We start from the raw sequence: 23689 nt of genomic DNA on the forward strand, positions 1-23689 counted from the left end.
TAAGTGGCTGGCGGGGTGGGGGGGGGGGCGGCGACGGGGAGAGGGGGCGGTATGGTGGTTGTGGTGATGACCTAAAGGTCAGTCATCTGTATGCTACCCCAGGACCTTTCCTCAGCCGGGAGACCTTAGGTTTTCCGAGCAGTGGTGGGGGCTTTGGCAGGGGAAGTTTAGAGCCGAGGGAGCGGCAGAAGCACGTGGGCTGAGGGGGGTGGGGGGACGCAGACGGAGGAGTAACCGGTGGAAGTGTCAAAGAGGAAGGAGTGGAGGGCTGCTGAGGTGACAGGGTGTGGTCTGTGGGGGAGCAGCCGGACCGGGAGAGGAGGGCAGAGAGACCCGCCAGGACAGAGGCGGCAGTGGGGAGCGTGCCTGCGTCGCTCGGTGCCGTGACAGCGAGGAGCGCGGCGCGGGGCCGGGTAGCAAGGGGAGTTTCCGTCCTCGCTCAAGTGGAGCTCAGCTCGGAGCTGCGCCAGCGCCTTCCGCCTGGGCCCGCGGTGCCAGACACCTGCCGAGTCCGAAGCGGGCGTCCGGCTGAGCCTTCGGTCCCCAAGTAAGTCTTGCCTTTTCTCTCCATTTCTCCTCTTTATCTGTGGAGCTCAAAGCTCCTGCTGCGGGGCTCCGCGCAGAGCGCACCAGGAAGCTCCGGCGGCGTCCAGGGATGCTCCCGGGCTCCGGGCGTGCCCCGGGCGGCGCGGGGACCCGGCCCCGAGGCCCCGCCGCCGCGTTCGCCTGCGCAGCGCAGATGGAGGCGGCGGAAGAGTTGGTGGCACGGCTACTACCCGTCTTTTGTGTCTTGCCCGATCCCGGAGCCGTGCCAGGCCGGGGGGAGGGGACGGAAGCCACTTTATGGCTCCTGGCCCCACCTCTTGCCCCCACCCCAAATCCTTCGGGATTTCAGTAAGCCGCGGACTCGGGCGCGAGTGAGTGCCAAACCCCCCAACTGGGCTAGTTACATCCGGGTGGGCAGCCGGCGGGACCGCCACGCCGCCCCCTCTTCGGATTTTCTTTTGAGATACGGCAGCTTTAATTGGTGGGTTCTGGGAACAGGGCTTCCTGAGTGATAGCGAGAGTCTAGGTGTCGGGAACGACCTACCTTCCTGTTTTTCTGGGGTTCTGGAGGGGGAAAGGATGGGGCCCCGGGAGCCCCGAAGCCAGGAGCGTCCCGCGCTAGCGGGCTTGCGCGCGGCCGGAGAGCAGGCGTTCGCTGGGTGGGTCCCTCCTCTGGCTCATTGTTCGCGGTGACTGTTCTTGGGGACGGGCTGAGCGACACCGACAGCGCTCCCGGGGCCGTAAATAAAAGTGACGACCTGGAGGAGTGAGGTCAAGGCTGCTCGGAGAAAAGGGCTTACCCAGTTTGGAAACGGACTTCTCTGAGCTGGGAGGGCAGTAGTCGTCGACAGCGAAAACCGCTCCTGAGTGTGAAACTTAGATCTGACTCTAATTCACAGAGACAACCTAGTGAATTAAACCCTAGGAAACAGGGCGCCTGTTTCCCCCTAGAAATTGTTTTCAGAGTCAGGAAGATGGAGTTTTAATTGTTATTGGCAACTGGCTGCTTTCTCTTGCTAGCTAGCACCTGTTTCTTAAAAGAAGGTTCCTGGGTGGGGTTTATTTTTTCGCCCCCTCCCCCTCTGTTTTTGCATGTGTATTTATTCTATTTCTGCTTTCAGCGAGTTGAATTGCAGAGTTCCGGGGGGGGGGGATCCGTTTTTAAAAATAAAGTGCAATTTCCACTCTACACACGAGCAAGCACTCGTGTACACATTCCTTGCTCTCCTATCCTAGCCGCATGCTAACATTCATGGAGGCAGACATGTGCACCTGGAGTCAAAGAGAGACGGTTATCCATAGTTGGAGATGCCAAAACACAGCTGGTGCTTGTTCATTTTGTTGGAGAGTAGGACACTCTTGAGTTTTCCTGTTTTTCTAAATTACAGCGATATCACCTGTTCATGATGTCTCTTCTTTAGCCCACTACAAAGAAGGTGCATTTTCCTGAAAAGGATATTCCTTCTTTCTCTAAGGTCCGTGGCTACTAATCAGAGTAAGCTCCTGACAAGAGGGGTTTTTAAAATTTATATAAATAATATATATGTATGTGTATGTGCATCTATATACGTATACATATATTTATATGTGTTTGTAGCCGGTTGTAAATCCCAGTAGCTACTAACACACCCGACTGCCCTGTTTATATTTTGCTCTGACTTGCCTGATGGACCTGCTAAGTGCATCAGTCTGCTGAAGCCTGGAGTTCCAGCCTCCAGGAGAAATAATAGCAGCACTTCTTTCTGACCACAGTCTGATTCCACAGGGAAGACCATGTGGAGTGGGGTGTTGTTAATAGGATACGGAAAACCGTGTGATTTATCTTAAGGAAGGAAGGGAGAGGTAGAAGATAAATAAAAATGGAAACTGGAGTAGGCATCCAACATACACAGTTCCATAAATACACAAGTGGAAAGTATATTGTGTTCTCTCTTTCTCTCCCTCATGCCCTTTACCACTCTTAATATTCCTTAATCTTTTCCATTGCATTATTTGAGCCTCTTTTTTTTTGCTTTGAAAAAAAAAACTTTTGTATTTTCAATCTATTAATATTTTTACATTTTTCAAGATCAATAGTGCTCAATGAATACATAGGATTATCTTTTAAGCTGTTCTTTTGTTTGTCTACTCACATACCATGTCCAGTTTAGTATGAAACCACACGAACAATGAATCAACCAGGTTCTAATGAAGATTAAGACATGGAAGGTATCCACAGCTATGTATAAACTGTATACTCATTTAATCACCTTCCCACATGACCAGTTTTATCTAGTTGCTTGTTTCATCTCTGAAATCTCCTGACTCCAAATTCTTACCCAGATTGATTGCTGCTCTAAATCTTGATTGTACAAAAAACAGAACTTAATTATTTTGGCCTCATTTATCAGTCAACAATGTTTAGTGTTGCCAATTTAATTATATCATTGAAACATGCATGACTTTAAAGTATGTTGGAAAAGGTCCTTTTAAAAGTGTTTCTTCAAAAAGAGAGAAAAAAGTCCTTGTGAAGCCATAATTTCACTGCTGTGAGGCCCCCTAGCCATTTGTGTTTATTGAGTTTACTCTTCCACATGAAGAAAGAACCATTGTTTTGTTGTCTAGGAGCTGAAGGAAGATGGAAAGTGAGAAAAGAAAATCAAGCACTTTAAAATGCTATTATTTTCTCTACTTGGCAAAAAAATTTATTTTTTTAAGTAAACAGTGATTATTTTCTTAAAGATCTGAAACCTTACTCAAGGGTCCTGAGGAAAAGACATTTTCAGGATAGAAATGCTAGCTGTTACTAAACACTCACAGAAGGTTGGTGTATATAAACATATATTTTTAAACCAATCTTATAACACATTTTCTTTCTATAGAATTATGAAATGTTATTGAATCATTGTTATTAACATATTGAGGTCTTATCAAAATCTATATTTAAATATACTGTCTTTTTGAAAGTGCTTTAATTGTAATAGCCTGTTTGTTGAGATTAAAAAGAACATCATTGATGTCATGGTGTGCTTTGCATTTTAAAATAGTAGCTAATGAATTACAAACATTCATTACTCCACAACCACTTGCTGAAATTTCTCAGGACCCCCAAATAGAGAATTATTTGTACTATATACTACCATTCAGACTCTTTCTGAGTTTATGTTGTTCCTCTTCTCTTCTTCACAATTAATTTCCTTTTAAAATAATACTCTGTTGACTCTGAATCTTTTGTTGTTATTTTTATCCTATGTCATAAATTTATGTGTAAATATCTTCAACATCGTAAGGGACTTCCTGTTGGAAATGTGGGGATGGGTGGGGGGAAGAGTGAAGAAAGAGAGAACAACTTTTATTAAACCTGGGAAGAGTCAGAGCTTAACACAGGAAGAGAAGGACAGGTTTCATTGAATAAATTCATTGAGGAATACTTCTTTGACCTTTAAAAGTCCAAGCTGTGTGGCACATAATATACATTTGATAATTTAGGCACTATCTTCACATACATAAGGCAAAGTAATAGAGTGTCATAGTTCTTTGGTTTGTTACATTTGAATGTTGACTTTAATTCCATTAATTTTCCATTGTATTAAGTAATGAAAACTACCCACTTTTTTTCTTTATTTCTTTTTTTAAATTTTTTTATTTTTTATATGCCAGGTATGGGGTGTGTATGAAAGGCTGGAGGGGAGGGAATGCTGTTCTATTTATGTAAAAATGAAAATTGTCAGTGTTTCTTTTGGAGGCATTTCATTTAAAAAGTTCAGTTTCCTCTTACAAGTTTAGAACTTATTAAATATTTAAGAAGGGAGATGAAGCTTGCCACTCAAGTTTCATAACTAGATGCGACCATAAACAAATTGGTGAAGTGATTCAAGTAAGTGCATTTAAATTGAAATTTAATTTTTCTTCCCATAAACTAATATGAAGAAAAAGTATTGAATAAGATATCCTTAATAGCCAATATTTGTTTAGATTTTCTTTAAAATAAAGATTAACATAATTGATCGATGAAAATATAGACATTTTTGAAGTGAAGATATAGACTAATGCAAATTGATTGTATATACTTTTATATTTAGCTTATTTATGATAAATTATTATTTTTAATCTCAGGAATAATGTGTATTTCTTAACTGATTATATTTTCTCTTTTACTTTGGCCTCTAGAAGACTCAGAGCCAGTCCAAGTCTAATTTATTGATCATATAAAGCTCTGTGGAATGATGCGTGTGTATATTATGTTTCTCAGTGACTTTATTGTATTCTACTTATTTTTTTGTCGAAATGTCTATTTTTTTTATTGTGTGGGGAGACCATCAAAATGAATAGGAGTAAGTGTTTAGAAGTACAGTCAAATCTGAAAACAGTTATTAAGCAAAGGGTGAGGACCCTAGCCAAACTTAGGCATGACTTCTGATCTAAAGATACTTAGAATATGGCAAGAATGAGAAGCCATAAACACATAACAAATTAGCTAATAACATATATTTGCACATCTGTTGCATTAAATTAAAAACCCAGACCTTATCTTTAATGATGCTCAGCTTCCACTTTCTGGAAAAACATTATTAATACTACCTACCAGTAAAGCAAAGTAACCAAATCTTTTCATTAGAAAGAATTCCCCTCTGGGTATACTAAACTCTAAATAGTCTGAAGATGTGAGAATAAAAATAAGTGTTGGAAAGATCATTGTGATTCTCTGGTGGTGGAGATTTTCAGACATTTCTCTTTTCTTTCTCTCTCCCCCTCTTCTGTCTTTAATTGGCTTTTCTGCTTGCTACCTAATCAGCCAGTGGCTGGACTTGACTGACAGGTGTTGCAATTCTGGTGGCAAGCTCTCTCCACCAGGCTGTCAGCTTATGAAATTTCTGGATATGTAAATACAATATTTTTTCCAAGTACTGTACTTAAATACAGTAGTTAAATGTAAGCACCCACTGGTTGTTTCCCTTTGTACTTGAATCAACAACCATTTTAAGCTTTTAGAAGGGACCACCCACAAAACTGTTCTTTTTGATTGTTGAAAAACTCAGGGAGAGGGGAAAAAAAAGTAAAAACTTGAAAAAAATTAGAACTAAATTATTGACCCAGGGTGACATGTTTATGGCTAAGGCCACAGACTCTGAATTAAACTTCCAAATCTGACCAGCTACCTCTGGGTATAAATCTGATTCTCATCTTCTCTGTCTCCCACATAGACACCATTTTCCCCCAGACATCTCAATTACGGCTAATGTTAAAAATAATTTAAAGTCTAAAACACAGATATGTTGTGAATTGAAGCAAACTTTCAAGCAGACAATGATAAATACTGATCATTTAAACGTAGCCTTTTAAGAAGCACATTGGATACAATGAAAATCTGTGTATTGGTACATTTAGTGTGGTTCCAATTATGATATAAATAGTGCGTAAAGCTTTAACATTTTCATCAAATTAATGTTTCACAGACATGCAAATTAGCTACTGTCATCTAAGGTGCATGCCATGTGATGATTCCTAATTGGCAAGTGAACCTCAGAGGGTTATTTATAGATTACATTGCAACAAAGTGCTGGAGTAAATTCTCATTGTGCAGCCCAATTCAAACTGATGTTTTAGCTTTGATTCTCATCACTTTTTTTGTATCCCTTTTGATCTCTAAAGCCTCTCAGAAATAAGCTACCTAAGGTGCTAAATATGTAATTAATAATATTTGAGTAGAGAATTTGTCTTCAAATTATCCCTAAGAGAGTTGGAGACCAGTTAAGTATTCCTTACCAGCTTGTTCAGGTATGAGTAACTCTTGGGGCTATGAATTTGAATTCAGAGATTTGGTAACGTCCATCCAAAGCACATAGGATAAATGATCACATAGAAAAAAGTGAGGAAGAAACTTGAACATTTATCAAGTAACTTAATTTTTAAGAACAGCTGCTTCTAAAGATCTGAGTTGAAATCCCATTTTATACCTATATTATTTCTAATGGCTATTGAAGTTTCTCTAGGAGCAGTGAGAGAATTATAATGTAACTGCAATTCTAATACTGTGGTATTAGGTCAGAATGTGCCCCTTCCTTTCTTTATGCCATGTCTATATCTGCCTAATGGTAGAATAACCAAATAAAAAATGCAAGGTAAATTCTTAATTTATTCTGCACATTTTTGTTCAGTATGTATTTTGTATATAGTATCAGAAAGCAAGAGATACGCTGTAAATTTCTGCCTAGAAAGATATAACTTATTAAATAATTTTCCAATTTATTAACTATTTGGTATTTTCTTCATGCTGTACTCGAAATGTCCTATTTTCTCTACTAAATTGGCAAAATGTCTATCTTTGTCTAAAGACTTACTTAAAAATTTATTTATCTATGGGGGGAGGCTGCATGTGGCAGTGGGGGGTGGGTAAAGGGAGAGAGAGAATCCCAAGCAGACTTCTCACTGAGTGCAGAGCTGATGGGGGAGTGGGGGGCTCGATCTCATATCCTTGAGATCATGACCTGAGCAGAAACCAAGAGTTTGGTGCCCAACTGACTGATCCATAGGTGCCTCTACAGATTTATTTAAAAGAAATTTTCTGTTTGAAGGAATCCTATAGTTGGATTTGAACCTGACTTTTTCTGTATGTGTGTGTGTGTGCGCGCGTGCGCATGCGTGTGCGTGTATGTGTGTTACAGCTATATTGTGAGAATGAGAATGTTTAGAAAAATCTAAATATAGTATATACTGAAATAATTTTTATTCAAAAGCTAAAGACAGAAAATAAATGTTGGATTCAAGCCACATGTGGAAGTAAATACTTTTCTTGTTTTGAACACTTTTAATCAACAAATGTACTAGTCACGTATAGCATGGTATAGGTATGGTCAAGGCAGCTTGATTTCTTGCTAAGGAAGGGTTATCAGGAAATTTACCCCTTAATTAAGAAAAATACACTTTCATTAATAAACATGGAATAAGGACTTACTGAGTATAAGGTACATATGCATTAATGGTAAATAGTATCAGATTCTTTTACTGTGTTAGCTTATTCCATCCACTCTTCTAGAGGACTATATCATACTTTGTCTTCTTTCCTTAAACACTCAGTACCTCTGTCTACGCCTTTACCCTCAGATGAAGGCCTTGCTTCCTATTCACTGATATAAGTGAGGCAATCAACAAATATTTTTTGCAGACATAGATTGCCAAATTTATCCACCTACCAGTATTTGTTCCCACATAACCTGCTTTCTTGCAGGTTCTTTCCCACAGCTCTGATGATATTTCAGCTGTTATACTTCAGTGGAATACAAGGTAGAAATATGTAAATGTAATTTGTTAGGGGATAAAAATATTCTGTTAGACCTAAAACTTACATTTTTAGTTGTTTAGCATTGGGAAATAATCAGGGTTGTTGTCAAAGTTGAATATAAAGTATGTTACCCAGAATAGTGAAAAATTAGAAGCAATACACCTTTCCAAAGATAGACTAAAACAATAAAATATAGCACATTTTTATAATAGGATGGTAAGCATTATTTAAAACTACTTATTTTCAAAAAATAATTATTGACAAGGTAAAAGTAGGTGATATAGTATAAGAGAAAACAATCTTAAACTGTACATAGTACATCATACAATTTTTTATATATACATAGAAGAGACCAGAAAAGTTAGTGAACCATGTTAAAAAGTTGTTCCAGTGGGCACTGAGATGAAATGTGTGCTGCATAGCAAATCCTTTGAATATATTATCTTGAAAGAGAAAACTTCTTGAGGGGAAGTTAGCATAGAAAATGTACAGTGAATAAACAATAGTAAAAGTCATTTCTACATTGTGATTCAATTGTTCTTAAAACATCTGTCCCTATGACACATTCCCCTTGCCAGCCACATTCAATTCACCAAGACCTATAGAATTTACAGCTAAAATATATCACAAATCCATTTAATTTTTACCATCTCTACTGCTATCCTTCCAGAGTGAAACCCCATAATGTCAGCCTGGGTCATTGCCTTAGCTTCTAGCAGGTTCTTCCCACTTTTGCTCTGGCAGAATTGATAACATGAGAGACTATATTGCAAAGCGTTTGAAGCATGGACCCCATGGGTAGGTGGCCTGATTATAAATCCCACCACTGCTACTTACTGGCTGTGAGACCAGCGTGGGGTGGAGTGGGGCAAGTTACTTGACTTCTCTTTACTTCCATTTTCCCAGTGATAAAAAATGGGAATATTAATACCTATTTTATAGGGTTATTAGGATTAAATGAGTATCTGTATAGTGAGTACTATTATGTATTAACTATTTGTCAAGACCTAAATTAGATTATACCTTTTCTTCCTTAAAACTATTCAAGGACTTACCATTACACTTCGAATTAAACCCATATGATCACCTGCAGCAACATCAGCTCTTGACAATTTCTGTTTCCTTACTATTTCCATGAAAACACCAAACCCATTCTATCAGAGAGCCTTTGCACATGCTGTTCCCTCTGCCTGGAACATGCTCAGCTGACTCTCCCCATACTTCCTTCTTGTACTACAGGTCTCCGCTTCTGCTGCCTCCTATGAGAGCCCTTCCCTGACTTTTACTTATTTAAAAGACACTTCCTGCTATTCTTTTTTCAGTCTCTACAACTTACTGTTTCCATAATAGGTCTTATCACAATTTTAGCTTTTTCTTTGTTTGTTAACCCTTACCCTTTTATTTGACCACAAGAATTTAAATTCTCTGAACCAAACATAATGTCTGTCATGGTTACATTTGTTTCCCCTAATATCTAGCAGAGGGTCTTGCATGTCGTACGTGATTAAATATTGGATGGGTGGATGGATGGATGGTTAGGTGGCTGAGATTCTAACTATTGTAATCAAGGGATTGTATTTCCAGGAGAGCTAACTTTGTATTTGCAAGGTCTGTGTGTCACTTAAGGAGATACAGAAAGTTAAATGATTAACACTTATCATTTTGGCTCTGGTACATAGGGTCTTAAATATACTTGTCAGAACACAAGTGCTTTTTGAGAGAAGGGGAGAGCTTGAGAGTGAAGAAGGGAGTGATGGGTGGACTGGGGGACTCTATACCTGAAGATGTTTAAGTCCAGGGATGGCCTAAATGGAAACTGCGTTGTTGGGATATAGGATGGGCTGGGTGAGGTTTTAAGAGTTGATAGTTGAGGCATTCGAGGGGAAGTATCAGATCAACATTTCACAAAGAACCAGGTTAAAAATACTACATAAGGCAACTTCCATAGCATCTTACTTCTTAACCTTAGAGAATGTTGAATAGAGTTCTGTACGTGTAATGCTCAAATAAGCAGATGAAGGTTTTTTTAAGAAGTCAAATTAGTTATTTGAGGTCCTAAAATAAAAACATACCTTTCCTTCTTTGGATTTAGCTTGTTTTTAAAGTGGAAGTTAGAGAACCTGAGTATGTATATATATGAGTGTGTATCTATCTTTGCAAACCTTTTTTTCTTAGACAGGAAAACCCTGCAGGTGGGAAAGATGTTTTCATGTATTGCTTTTGATCATAAAATTGTAAAGGCATGGGTTTCTATCAAGTGATGTTTCCTTTCTCTTACCAGGAGGTGTCACTACAGCTCACTCAAACTTACTAGTGCATTCTGTAGGGACAAAGTAGTGCTAGCATTTTATCAGAATGTTAGTATCCACTCACCAGGTTCTCTACTGAGTACTTAAAAGGAAATCTGGTGAAAAAAAAGAAGCTTTCCCAGGTGCTTCATCTTCAGACCAATGTTGTTATCATGAATTAGCTGAAAACGTGAAGATTTGTTTACTATTTTAGAAACAAAGGGCATTCGAAAAAAATTTTTTTTGTTTATTTGAGAGAGAGAAAAATGCGGTGGCGGGGGGTGGGGGGGGGAGCGGGGAAGGAAGAAGGACAGACAGGGAGGGGGAGGAGCTGAAGGGGAGGGAAAAGCAGACTCCCCGCTAAGCAGGGAGCCCCACAGAGGGCTCAATCCCAGGACTTGAGATCATGACCTGAGCCAAACGCAGATGCTGAACTGACCAAGCCACCCAGGTGCCCCAACAAGTAGCATTTTTACCTTCCTTTCAATGTTGAATGGGGGCAATTGTGGAATAACAACCAAAAAGAACAAGATATAGGAGGAGAGACAGATCTAGAGAAACCTGAAAAGAAGGGTGAAACAGAAATGTTTCCAATGAGAACTTACCACTTGGATCTCCCTAAAGCCACCCTTCTCCCACTGTCTGACCTGGTGTGTATTGTCCTTCCTTGACCCCGTCTCTGCCCAGAGAAGTCCAGCTTGCTCTGGCAGAGCTGTTGTTATTAAAACAAAACAACTCTCTGGTATTGAGCCAATACACTATCCAAGCTTTTTGACACATATCATTTCTGCCTTCTCTGAAATACCATTATACAATGGGTGTCATTACAAAGAACTTTCCAGGTCAGGAAAACAAAATTTGGAAAGATCGCATGATTTGTATTTGTAGATATGATTTGAGCATAGGCTTTTCAGATTTCAAAAACATGCCCTTCTTCTTTCCATGATGCCTCTGAAGGGTTCCTCCCACTGGATTCTTTCCTAACGTTCTAGACTGTTTTAGGGATCCCTTCTGCTTGTCCCACAACATCTGGTGCTCACCCGTGTGAACACTCATGATGACTGGACCACGACCCTCTATTTTTTTTTTCTTCTACCTGTTCACACAGAGCATGGCTGTGATGTCATTTCTCTAGAACAGAATAAGAGACACCCAGTCTGTTGATGGATGGGTGGACATGGGAAAAGGTGCATCCAAAGGTGGGGCTCCAAGGTCAGTGAAGGCGTGGAGGAGGAAAGCATGGAAGGCAAGGACTTTCAGACTGCTGGCCTTCACCCACTGCAGTTGGCCTCACTTGCTCCACAAGCAAGTGAACAATAAAGAGGAAAGTCCCAATATTTTTGGGAGGCGGAAGAACAGAGTTAAGTGCTCAAGAAGGAGGGAATATTCAACAAAGCCCACCCTTGGTAGCTCCTCCAAACTGGAGGAAAAAGACTAGTATCTGAGGAGCTGTGTTTTCTGCTGACCTCCAGGTGGCAGCATGGCCCAGCTGTCAGAGACCCACTCAGTTCGTGGACACCCTTAATGCTACAGGACTCAGGATTGTTCTCAGGGCATTTAGTGCCCAGGGAATGATTAATGGTGCTGCCCGCTCACTGCACCCCGAGGGTAATTGAGCCTGCAATATTTTGGAGGCTGCAGAGAGACTTCCTAAGCGTCTGATAAGAGGGACTGAAACATTTTGGACATTATATCCCTTCAGAGACCTCCTTGAGGTCTTTTTGTTGTGCCCAGAATACAATCTTTGGCAGAACGTTTTAAAGGAGAGAAAAAAAGACCATACCACCACCTCTAAAATATGGGAAACTGAACAGTCTTAATGCTTTCTCAGATGTTTGGTTTGCTGTGCATTCCATATTCTTGTTTCTTTCTTTAGTTCTGAAGTAATATTCCTTTCCACCTGACTTAAAGCAAATCCTCTGGAAGGTAGCTTATGTTAATTGACTGAGTATTTTGAAAGAGTGCAGGCAGAGCTATGTATAATGTCTTCATTTAAATAAGCTCTATGTCCTTTTATATTGTAGGCTGAGGTATTTAAAAGTAAGATGATTGGAAATTTCTAAAGTTGCACACAATTCAAGAGAATGTGAAACATGTTAGAATGAGTGACTAACTCAGGGATACAGCGTCCATTTATTCTAAATATACATGTAATATCAATTATAGAAGGCAACCAACAAAAGATCTTAAGCTTGTCAGGTTGGGTTTCTGTGACTGCTTCTTTTCATTAGAATTTTTAGTAACTGGGAAACATGCCAGATTCTAAACGCTAGGAAAATGGTGTCTTAAATAGGATAGGATATACTAGGAGACCTTAGCACTGTTCAGGAAAAAAAAAATCACTTAAGGATTCAGAAAATGTTTGTTCATCTATGCATTCAAATGGGGAATCTGAACCACCACCTTTCTGTAGTTTGGATTTCCATTCCTCTGATGGTTGGATGTAGGCAGTGACTCGTAGCTACTACAGTGAATTCTTTTTTTTTATTATTATTAATTTATTTATTTTCAGCATAACAGTATTCATTATTTTTTCACCACACCGAGTGCTCCATGCAATCCGTGCCCTCTATAATACCCACCACCTGGTTCCCCCAACCTCCCCCCCCCCGCCACTTCAAACCCCTCAGATTGTTTTTCAGAGTCCATAGTCTCTCATGGTTCACCTCCCCTTCCAATTTCCCCCAACTCCCTTCTCCTCTCTAACTTCCCATGTCTTCCATGCTATTTGTTATGCTCCACAACTAAGTGAAACCATATGATAATTGACAGTGAATTCTTTAATATCACTTTGGTTTTCCTGAGAACAATTGTTCTTCCCCCAAACCTGTCAGATTTTACTCTCCATCACAGAGGATTCTGTCATGGTAGACCATGATGATTTAAAGTTGTATTCTGCATGGGAAGTTATCTTCTAGATATTTAGAGAGCCAGAAGTAATGGGTTCTCCATGTGCTGACACTTTTAAGTTTTAGCAGGCAGAAAATTCTGTCTCTTTAATTTTTCTGGAATGGAGTAGAAGATCAGAAGGATGATGAGGGTGGCCCCTCAAATTCTAGTTTTAGGTTAGAGTGCAAGTGTCATACAGATTGCTATTCTGTCTTCCTTTGCTGTGTTATATTTACCTCAGAGGTTGACCTTGCAATAGCATCTTTTTGTGATGAGGATTTAGGCTAGGGATTGAAAGTAGGGAGTGAGATTGGGGCATTAACTGAGATAGGTCCACAATGGTTATTCATGGTCTCTGATTTAAGTCTAACAATAATAATAAAATTAGTAGGAAAAAAAATCCTAACATAGCCTAAAATCCTGCTTGATGATCCATGACTCACTGAAGGGCTTTTTCCAGACTACCAGTCTTTATTTCTTTGGCAGCTTTGGGCAGCTTATCAAAAGTGTTTTGATTTGAGCTCTTGATATAAAGATCTGATTTTCTAGCCTGCCTTTAATTAATATAGTGCTTAATATATAATTGTAGTGGTTAAGTATTATTATTTATATTTGCTATATTTTTTCAAGTTATATTATAATTTCTACTATCACTATTTAATTCATACTTGTAAAGGAACAATTTTTGGTTATATTTAAATCTTTGCCTTGCTGAGTCAAGAGTCCATTGCCTTGCAAAAGAACAGATGTGGTACTACATTAAACAAAGGGCTTACTGATCAACTTTGCATTTCAAAGCTTAACTTCTTGACTTCTCTACTTTAGCACAATAATGTTCTTGAAAATCAGGTATTGTTGAAGAAAAAGGATTTTCTAAATCTATTAGCTCTTAGTAAATTAAATCCATTAACTTCCAACAGATCAAGAAAGAATGGTAGACTAGATCAGCGAGTTTTAGTGAAGGGTAGAGCAAACTCAAGATGAGACAGAGAAAATGGAAAACCCATTCCTTTGGCCCTAAGGAATTATGGCAGGAAAAACAGTTATTGAATTAGGGAACGAGGTGGTGGGTTTTTAAGATCCTGACCCTTGACTAGGAGAAATGGTTGTGCCTATGGACACCAATGAGGGGCACCTGCAGATTCTTCCAAAAGACTAGGTGGGACATTCCAATTTCAGTAGTCACCCATTATATTTAGCAGGTCTGCAATGTCATGCTTATATTGTTTATTTATAGTCAGTGTCCCTTCTGATATTCTTACTGAATAGGCATCTATTTCGATTGGTTCATGAATTTACTTCAGGTTATCCACATAGGGAGCAGACTGGTCCTCCCTCTCTATTTCTGGAACCTGAGAGCATCTGAAGTTGAAGCATCTGATGGATGGACAGAGTCTCTTTCTATTCACTGTCATAAACCCATGGTCAGTCTAGGAATTATCTCAGGAAAGAATGGGAGAAGAGGAGGAAGTATGAAAGACAGAGCATGTGTGATGAAAAAGACTGTATCCTCCAGAAAATGATTTTATAAATAGCGCACACACACATAACATTTTAGTGACTCCTTGAAGAAAATGTTGTCATTTCAACGTGAAAACCTAATTGCAAAAGAGTTAAAGATGTGTTTTCCCCAACCTGATCCACCCTGGTAAAACACTCCTTAAATATTTCTTTTCCTAAAAACTTGTTAAACTAAAGTTGATCTCCCTTCTCTCATGCCTTCACAGAAGGAAAGAGTAAGTTTGTTCTAGAGTATTTTCTTATATGTGTAAGCTGAGATATCTAATAAAATTAGTTGACATTTATTAAATGAATGCTATGTGCCTTGCACTCTGATAGGTTAGATAGTTCCAGACGTTAACCTCATTTTCTGCTCATTATGAAAGTTCATATTATTAATACTATTTGACAGATGAAAAACTGAGTCATTGAGAGTTTTAAATTGTGTGCTGAACCTTCAGCTGGTTGGGGGTGAAACTGAAGCCAACCTCAGAGACCATGCTCTTCATCACCATGGTTTATTGCCTCCTGAGACAGGGCAGTGTTCAGTAAACTTGAAAGCAAGATCCCTCAAGGAAGGAGCATGCAGAAGATTAACTATGTACATAAGTTGCCATAGAATAAGGGAAAGGCCAGTGGAATAAGTCAGAGGAACCAAGTGTTTTTGTTTGTTTGCTTGTTTGTTTTTTAAGATTTATTTATTTGAGAGAGAGAGAGTGAATGAGCACATGAGCAGAAGGTGCAGAGGGAGAGGGAAACTGAAACAGACTCCACAACAAGTGTAGGGCTCAATATGGGGCTCGACATGGTGCTCCATCTCATGACTCTGAGGCCATGACCCTGAGTCAGTTACTCAATCAACTGTACCATCCAGGTACCCCCCAGAGGACCCAAATTTGGATCCAGCTCCTCTGCTTCCTCACTGTGTAAAAATCTGATGTACTTACTCTGTTGGTTTGTTGGGAAGACCGACTGCATCTCTGAGAAGTGACTTCAGGCTAAAGAAGGGCTGGGAAACAAAAACCAACCAACCAAATTTAAGTGATACTAGTTTGTGAGGAGAATTGGCAGTCCTTCTCCAGCTGGGATATTATATTTAATAAAATTCAGGTAGCTGTTAGAAATAAAATGTTTACTAAAAAGCATAAAACGTACCTGGAATAAATTCAAAGAACTGCTTTTAGCTTAAAATTCTTAGCATCTCCATCAGTTTTAACTATTGTTAACTATTTTATTCTAGTGAGTGGTTAAAATAAAGAAAATTTAATTACATACTATTCCCACCAGCTCAAAATTTCTAGAGTTGAGTCATCTAAAGTTTCAACCTGGTATTAGAATAAAATTCTATGTATTTTACCATTTTACTTGTGCTGACATTTTCAGGCTGAATTTAGAAAGCATGGCAGATTTTTTTTTAAACTTGTCCTATAAACATCAAGGCAATACATCTTACGCATTTGTACGTATAAAAAGATCTTTCCTAGAGTAACTTAGAATGCTGCCCCAAAGTTTCCTGGTTTCTATGCTCAACAAAATGATTCTTAATTGTGTTGAAAAAAATTGCCAGAAGAAGATGAAGACTTCATGGTTTCTTCTTTCACCAGAGCTATGCTTTGTCTCTCTGAGGGTGCTTAAAGGGAGAGGGAGAAGGGAGGGAGGCTGTGAGTAGGGAGTATGGAAGCTGTACTTAAGGTAGTCTGTGTGGAAACAAGAGAAATCATCATTCGCTTTGTCTTATCAGTTTAGTAGAAAGCTTATGTGATTTGCATTTTAGAATGCTCAATCCTTTTAATTTACTTCTAAATAATTTGTTTCTACATTATGTTGCTTTGTTTGTAGAGAACAATACTTACACAAGTGTTTCAGGAAGTAAAATGAACTAACAACTGCACTCTTACAAAGAGAATTTCAAAATAAAAACCATTAAGGATGAATGGCATGTATTACAGAAATCTCTACCATATGTCTGAATAGGTCTGTTGTGCAAGCTTATTTATGAAATTCATAGGCACTAATTTATCTAAGAAAGAGTAATAATGCTTTCAACCCAAAGTGGGATAAATGGAGTAAATAGAAAAGACACATTAATAATCGTTCCTGTGGCCCTGATTTTTTTTTTTTTTTCTTCTTTGGACTATCCATTAAGAGTCACATCAGAAGGGTTAGTTTAATAAAATAGAAATTATTTAGGCTCACCAGTTTGGCCATGCAAGTAGCTGGTTTGGAGAATCAAAGAATTTGGTCAGATTACATAATTTTTCTTGAATGAATGGGGCCATAAAGCAGATTCTGTAAAAATTAAAATAATATGGGTATCAATAAAAAAATTAAAATAGGGTGCCTGGGTGGCTCGGTAGTTAAGTGTCTACCGTCGGCTCAGGGTCTTGGGATGGAGCCCTGCATCAGGTTCCCTGCTCAGCAGGGAGCCTGCTTCTCCCTCTCTTTCTGCCTGCTGCTCCCCCTGCTTGTGTTCTCTCTCTTTCTCACTGTCAAATAAATAAATAAAATCTTCAAAAAATTTTAAATAAAAAAATAACAGGGTATCATCTACTACAGCGCACGACATATTTTAAGCACTCAGTTAATGATGCTTGTTGTTGCAAGGGAGGATTAATGTTGGAGAATATTTAAATTTGCTGGGATATGGGCCTAGATGGAATTTTTCAGATGAAAGAATTCGATTATATATATATATATATATATATAGATAGATAGATATATCTATCTTTGAGGATGAAGGAGAAAGAGTCATAAATTCACAATTTATTAAGTACTTACTGTGTTTTGGACAGTGTAGCAGGTACAGAGAAGAAAAGAAAGCCATGTAAGAGGCAGAAGGAGCATATCAAAGTTCATATTTCACTGATGACATTTCTTGTCAATTCTTCTACAAAAATTTCTGCCTCTACAAATAATGTAGGCCACACTTTTAGAAGTAGTTTGCTAATTCAAGGAATGGGTTAAAAATTAGTTCTGGTAATGAGAGAGGCCTAGTACATTTTTTCGAAAATATGCTATTAAGGAAAATTAACAACTTTTTTTTCCCTTCATATCTGTGACCCTGTGCATCCTGGAACATGCTATGATTAAGGAAATGAACACAGATGTGGTCATATAGATTACTTTCTTTGAGAAACCATACCATCAAGGGATGGTGTAACTTTAAGTATTTTTTTTTATTTATTTGAGAAAGAGAGAGAGAGAGAGAGAAAAGAGTACACTTGCATGGTAGGGAAGGTTAGAGGGAGAGGGAGAGAGAAACTTAAGCAGACTCCACAGTGAGTGCAGAGCCTATTTCAGGAACTGAGATCATGACCTGAGCCAAAACCAAGAGTCTGACACTTAAGCAACTGTGCCACCCAGGTGCCCCATCAAGGGAAGGTATAACTTTAGATACCCAGTGTCTAGCATATTATCATCATGTAATTGTGCCCAGTGAAAGGTTTTTGAATGAATGAATAAGTGAATGAATCAGTTAAGATGAATGAATGAGTATATGAATCTCCAATTTAAATCCAGAGTTTTTATGAGAGGGATCAAAACATTTATGGAGGACCCTCTGTCATACACATCATTGTTACTCTGTCAGTTTTGAAATACATAAAATATTACATCATAAAAATGATCACCATCAAAGATGGTGAAGTTTTGGTAAATATGATGTGTTCATTCCTGCCTGGTAGTGTTATCAGTTGATAATCCCTTTAGTAACATGACCATTTGTAGCAAAAGCCACAAATATATTCATATCCATTGTCTAAGAAATTCTTCTTTTATGGAAACATTTGGACAGAAATAAAACACGCTAAACATAAAAAATTATTACAGTTAATATTAATAGCAAAAAGTTGGGGACAAAATAAAAGTATAGTGAAATAATGATTTAATAGATTATGGTACATCAACATAGTTTAATATTATGAAGTCATTCAAATGATAACTATGTAGAAACATCAAGTTGTGTTTATGAGACAATTTTGTGAAAATAGAGAAATATAAAATACTGTGTGAATCATTATGGTCATATAAATACAGTATGTTAATTTAGATAATATGCATAAATAAAAGTAGTTGTGTCAGGATAATAAGATAAGTGATTTTATATTTTAAAAACATTTATTTATATTATCTTTCAGTACACGTCTAAAAATTATCTTGTTTCTTTTGTCATAAATGGATCCTGTGTTGCCTTTTTATCTGATAATTTAGCATATTCATAGGGCCTGAGATTCATAATCAGTTGTTTTCAACATTACTATGCTGAAATTTTGGAATAGATGACTGGAATCCCAGTAAGGCAAGAATGTGTGTAATATTGATCTCTGGCTATATATTTTGAAGGGTGTCTTAAAAGGTAAGTCCCTGAAAATACATTAATTTTCTCATCTAGTATGTTTTTCCTGAGGGTCAGTTTAAGATAAAAAGTCAAAAGACACAAATGTGTATGTCTCTTTGTTAATCTGGAAGCATCACATTATACTATAAAGGAACTCTTGGCCAACCATTGGATCTGTTGAATTTACAGGTGGGGGAACTCTGGCAGGCAGATGAAGCGATTTGGACAGGGCTACAATGCAAGTTAATGGCAGAGCCAGAATCAAAATGTACATGGCTGAGAATTTTCCAGCCACCCCTCATCCAGAATGCTTTCCTTGTCATCTAAAATGTTCTGTCTGCTTCCTTCCAACTTCAGAGCCCATGAAGACTTTTCTCTACCTGTAGCATCACATCTGTATGAAATTCCCATGTCTAAGGAAAACAGGTGTTTTCAACTCAGCCAGTAATTGCTACTTTGTACACAATTGTACAGAGGCAAATGCATGACTCTCAGGTAGTCTTGTCTGTATGTATTCATTGGTTGCAGCTTCTTGAAATCAGAGGTTATTAATGCTCTATGGCATTAATGTGTTCACTTAGCTATAGCATTCTTCTCTGTCTCAGCAGCTTTGCTGTGCGCCCCCCTCCCCTCTATTTGCAGGCAGAATTCCTGGTCACAGCAAGCTGCTCCCACTGGGGTGGCTTCCAAAAATCCACAAAGAACAAATTAGTGTTCCTGATTTGCTTCAGAAACAAAGAGCAAAGAAGCCTCTCCAAAATGCTTGAAAAAAAAGAAAGAAAGAAAGAACAAATAAGAGAGAAAAAAATAGCTTCAAGGGAAAACCTACTGCTAGTCTTAAAGGGGGGCTCCAGGAGAAGGCTTCAAAAGAGATTAAATAGTTCCTGAAGATTGTTTGCCCATTAGCCTGTGGTGGGCCAATTAGGCAGCAGTAGACGGGGAGATGAGTGGGTAAATTCAGTTGAGGGTCCTAGGAAGCTAGCCTTGAAAGAATTTTTAAAAAGTTACACTTGCTTGATTTAATGAATACAGTGAGATGACTATAGGTCTCTACATTGATGGGTAGTGTCTAAACAGGCATGATTGAAACACGGTTTCCTCCTTTGCTCCCATTTGTGCTTGCCCTTCTTACTCCTTCCTTTTTGTCAATACAGTGAGTAAGCCCTCTTACTATCTCCCATTTACAGTGATGTGGAGAAATTAGTGATTCTTTTATAATCGGACCAATAGGTGAAATGTGCTTAGTGTTTTGGAAAACCATTATTTTATTGCCTTTTTTTCCAGTAAGACTCACACAGAAACCTAAATAGTAACTGAACATCTGTTACGAATCAAACAGTCTCACTCATGGAAGGTCTAAATCGGAGTAATGCTGTGTCCTTGTCCTTCAGGATTTCATAGCGTGAGAAGTAGATGCAAAGACTTCTGGGGTAACGTGCCGATTTAGCCAATGTAACTGGCTATGCTTTGTTTCCTTCCTTCTCTATTGGCTTCTGTGAACTCAGACAGTGTCTTTGATATAGAAGGCCAAGAGGGAAGAGCTCAAAATCAGTGGCTCCCAAACATGGGTCTTTTGGCTCCAGATGAACCTGTTGTGCTTTTTGAAATTACTCAGTACCTTCAAGAGAGAACTATGATGTCTCTAGATGATTCTGATACTTCATCTACTTCATCAGGTTTAGAAGTCAACGATGGAGGAATCTGCAATGGACAAGAGGACAAGAGGGAGTGATTGCAGAAATGCATGAAATAAATAACCACCAGCAGACATATATGAGCAAAGTACATAATGGTTTAAAGACTATCACCTCTGGAACCAGGTTACCTGGGTTTAATCCCATCACTGTACTTAGAACTGTGAGGTTTTGGATGAGTTTAAAATTTTAGCTGATCTTTTGTTTCCACATTTTGCAAAATGAGAAAAAACAATATCCACCAAAGGGCGTTATTGTAGGGATAAATGAGTAAACATAAAAGTGCTTTAAACATTAAACATTTAAACATTTAAACATTTTCTACGTCTACGGAGATGTAGAAAACATCCATTAAGTGTTACTACGATTACTAGTCCTCCTCCTCATCGTTATCATTATGGTAAGGAACTTTATGCTTAGAGTTTTAGAAAAATACAAATGAGAGGTTTGAGTTGGCCTCTATTTAACCCCCCAGAGTAAATAAAGAACTGCTTGTACCTGAGACCCTCTTATAGGAGACCCATCATATAGGAGACTAGGTGATTTTAACTTGTGGTTCTGCAGAGTCTTGTGGGTTGTTTTGTGTTTTCTGTGCTTGGCAGATGGGTGATAATCTAGCTACTATACTCCCCGCTACACTCTACTGCTATACGTTCTGTTGCTTCCTGTTTCTTCAGTTCAAAGATGTTAGGATCCATAGAAATTATACAGCATGGAAGAAACACAGAAAAATATTTAAGTGTCATCAGTTGTTTATTTCTCATCATAGCCTTATCTGGGTCCCCAAATAATATTAGTGTTCAATGATATTGAACCGATTAATCATCATTCTCCTCATCACTGGGCAGAAATTGATGTGGGCTGTTTGGAAGAACTGTGGCATCTGATTCAAAATGGCTTCTGATTCCGGGTCTGCTCCTGAGCACCAACGTGGTCTTGGGTATATGATGTAGTATTTCTGGGTTTATTATTTTCATTTGCAAATGAGATTGTGTTGATCTCTAGGGATCAACACATCTCTAGGGATGACTAAAGGGCATCCCTCTCTTCCCTCATGGTTTGTCTCACTCTGTCTCTTGTCCAAATTTGAATCCCAGTAAGGCAAGAATATCCAGTAATATTCAGTGTAGTTGGCCCAATTTGAGGGTGCGTGCTGATTGGGCCATAGACCTAACATGTGGATCTTTCCTTTTTATCCTTTTCCTGTTTGAGAAACTCACTGTCCTCTGTGGCTGCTGGGCCCACAACCATTCTGTTGTTCCAAAGAGGTAGGGTTATCTAGTATTTCCCAAAGTATCCTCTATATGGAAATGTTAATTCAATGAAATATGAGTAAGTACATGAAGAAAATATTCCCATGATAAAAAAAGAGTGGGAAATAATATGTAAAACAAATTTAAACTGGCTCATTTTTTGACCACTCAGAGTATAGAATATATAAATACACTGTGAATTGTCAATAAGAAAATAGAGTACAAAGAGTTTCCAGAATGTTTTGATCATGGAATCCTAACTTTTTGTGAAATGTCCCATGGGTAAGTGTTCCATGGATGTATAGTTGACCCTTGAACAATGTAGGTGTTAGGGTCACCAATTGCTCCCACAGTAAAAATTAGTGTATGACTTTTGACTCCCCCAAAACTTTACTAATAGGCCACTATTGACTGGAAGCTTTACTGATTACATAAACACTCAATTAACACATTTTTTGGTATATTATTATATACTGTATTCTTAAAGTAAGCTAGAGAAAAGAAAGTATTATTGAGCAAATCATAGGGAAGAGAAAATATATTGACAGTGCTGTACTGTATTGAAAAAAGTTTGAGTTCAAACCTGTGTTTTTCAAATTCAACTGTACTTTTGCAAACATAAGAAGAGTATTTACCAGTTTTGCTTCTAAATAAGTGTTAAGTATGTAATAAGATAGTTTTCTAAGGTTCTATGAGGAAAAGTAACTTACCTGAAGACACATTCACTGAAAATGGCAAATTTGAAAACTTTATATATTTATCCCCCACTATATATATAACACAATCTATTCTTTCAGTTCAAATATCTCAGGAGCAGTATACATTTTCTGAATATTTCATTTAAGAATGTATACAAACATTGAATGTGAGGAAGAATCTTAAACCCAAATTATTTCTTGGTTCCTATTGCCTATCCAGGTCTGTTTTGCTGGTTCCCACCGATGTTCATATGCCAAACAAACAAGGGCTTACTTTTCTTTTGTTTTTGGTTTTTTTTTTTTTTTCAAGATTTTATTTATTTACTTGAAAGAGAGTGAGTAAAAGAGAGAGAGCATGAGTGAGGCAAGGTCGGGGAGAGGCAAAGGGAGAGGGAGAAGCAGACTCCCTGCTGAGCAGGGAGCCCAATGTGGGGGCTTGATCTCAGAACCCTGGGATCCTGACCTGAGCCAAAGGTAGACTGAGTCACCTAGGCACTCCACGGCTTAAATTTCTGACACCCAGTTTCTAAAAGCCTTCCAATCCTGATGTACTCTTTTTGTATAAAAAGGAAGAGATTGAAATTGTTACTCATACCTAATTCATTGGACCGAGGGAGTAATTGCCAAGGGCCTATCAGGCCCTTAAAGTGGATTGGCTGGCAGTTTTTGTTCCAGTGTGGATGTTAGGTTTTTGTCCTGGGAAGAAAGAAAATATACTACATTCTCTTTCTTTGAAAAAGGGGAATGGGGAGGAGAAGATGAGATAACATGTCTGCTTGTGATAAATTTCTGAAAAGGTGGTAGAACTTTTCCCTCATGACCTACCCTTTATTTTCAAACTTAGAAAAAAATTTTTGAATATAGTTCACTTCTTAAATTCTATAATATTTTCTTTTTTTAAAGATTTTTTTATTTATTCATTTGACACAGAGAGATCACAAGTAGGCAGAGAGGCAGGCAGAGAGAGAGAGAGAGAGAGGAGGAAGCAGGCTCCCCGCGGAGCAGAAAACCCGATGCGGGACTCGATCCCAGGACCCTGAGATCATGACCTGAGCCGAAGGCAGCAGCTTAACCCACTGAGCCACCCAGGCGCCCCATTTCTATAATATTTTCTTAAAGGGAGATATTGATAGCTTTTATTATTTCCAGACTTAGCAGAACCTTGAATAGGTTCAAAATAATAATTCTTCCAAGCGAGAATTTCTTCTTTCTGCATATTTCCAT

The 23689-nt window shown here is 38.5% G+C and overlaps 1 protein-coding gene across 1 annotated transcript in view; it reads left to right on the forward strand.

Moving 5' to 3' along the window:
- Positions 1 to 261: 261 nt before the first annotated feature.
- SEMA6D (semaphorin 6D) overlaps positions 262 to 23689 on the forward strand; it is a 575274-nt gene continuing 551846 nt past the window's right edge. The window contains exon 1 of the mRNA XM_004751320.3: positions 262 to 547. The gene's annotated coding sequence lies outside the window, so the exon portion shown is untranslated. The remainder of the gene's footprint in view (positions 548 to 23689) is intronic.

Source organism: Mustela putorius, unplaced genomic scaffold (assembly GCF_011764305.1).
Source record: "Mustela putorius furo isolate JIRA1106 unplaced genomic scaffold, ASM1176430v1.1 tig00003898_pilon_pilon_pilon, whole genome shotgun sequence".
Taxonomy (NCBI): Eukaryota; Metazoa; Chordata; class Mammalia; order Carnivora; family Mustelidae; genus Mustela; species Mustela putorius.